Consider the following 1,834-nt stretch of genomic DNA (forward strand, 5'->3'; position numbering starts at 1 on the left):
CACAATTTTACTGTCTTTTTGTGCTGAAGGCACGTATGTGTTCTTGAAACCCGTTGGCCGTTTGTAGTTCAATTGTACCTCACTTAGGCATGAAAATTGGATCTTCAGTGTACAACAATCATCATAAATATTACGGCCTCAAATAATATTCCTTGCTGAAACTGCACTCAGGAGTGATTGATACTGGACATAAGCAATAGCAGACTGATGAAATATCTTGATCTTTTCAACAAATCCATGAGGAGAAAACACTTGATGCAACACTTTCACAGTTATAGGCCAGAGCAGCTTGTGGATTGTAACTAAAAGAATTCGGTTGGGTTGTGGTTTGGAGAACATTGATAGCACAATTGTAAATACAATGAAGTTTATAAGGACGGTGGCAGAATTGTAATTAAACTGAAATTGTTAAATGGATGGCAGATTTGTAATTATGGAGATTCAACTAAAATTCTGGATGACACGTGAGCATAGTATTATATCTCGCGATATATCGGTATCTCGGGCCTACCGAGATATCCGAAATATCCGAGATATCGCGAAATATGCCCGAAATATTGCATTTTTTCTGCAATATTTCGGGGGTCCATCTCGGGGGGTATTTGGCCATATCCATGGTATAAAATCTCGCGAAATATCGGCGATATATCGCCATATTTCGTGAATCTCGATATGTCCGAGATACGAAACACTTCCGAAACATAAAAATACAATATCTCGTCGATATATCGTGATATATCGACGATATATCATGGATCTCACGATATATCGCGAGATCTCACGATATATCGCGAGATATTGTAAAAGTGACAAATAGTATCACATTAAGAGCCTTATAATTCCATATTTCGCAGCTCTTGGTCGATATTTCGACCGAGAGCTGGTGAAATTCAAATTTTCTCTCTTCTTCCTCCCTTCCAAGCCTCATCCAAGCATTGTTGAAGCTCCTTGTCTCCGGGAAGACGTCAGAGGGTCATCTAAGCTCATCATCCAACCCTATTTTCATTATTTAAGGTAAATTCTATTTCTCTAAAACTATTTTTTTTTTAAAAATTTTGTACAAATGTTGTTGGATGTTGATGATATTAATATATGTTAGACACCGGAGGCCGATCTACAGCCTCACGGTGTCGAAATTTTTTTCCCATATGTATTTATTTTATTTTTTTTCTGATTTTAAAAATTCATTTTCCTACAACTAAAATAGGAAATAATTAGGGGTAATATGACTTAGATGGTAATGAATTAAATATATGTTAGACACCAATGGCCGATCTAAGGCTTCACAGTGTCGGATTTATTTTTCTGCTCTTAAATAATTCTTTTAATTTTCGAAAATTAAGAAAAATATATAAAAAATAAAAAAAACAGAAATAAATAAGGAAAAATATGAGTTTTAAGTTTAAAAAATAATGAAAAAATATGAAAGTTATTTCTATATGTTTTGAGATGCATTACATGTATATTATGTTTACTAATTTTTGGTTTTGTTGTGTTATGTCAATACTTATATTAACATTATATATAAAAAATTGGTTTTAATTATGTGAAAAATATAAGGGTTAGGGGAAAAATATTAAATAACTATACAAGTGTATTAGTAATCTAAAAGTGTCAATTGAAGTGCATCTACATTAAGTTTTTTAATTATTTGTGTTACTTACATTGCAGTAAACAAGTATCATTATGGCGGATCGTGATAGACAACGTGCGAAGGGCAAGCAAAAGGTGGGGTAAAGTAGTCAACAAAAGGGGCGGAGGGAACAAAGAGAACAGAGGGAACAAGAGAGACCAGCCAGCCAAAGATAGGGGTGACATTGCATGGTTACATGGT

Source organism: Telopea speciosissima, chromosome 6 (genome assembly GCF_018873765.1).
Source record: "Telopea speciosissima isolate NSW1024214 ecotype Mountain lineage chromosome 6, Tspe_v1, whole genome shotgun sequence".
In the NCBI taxonomy this organism is placed as follows: domain Eukaryota; kingdom Viridiplantae; phylum Streptophyta; class Magnoliopsida; order Proteales; family Proteaceae; genus Telopea; species Telopea speciosissima.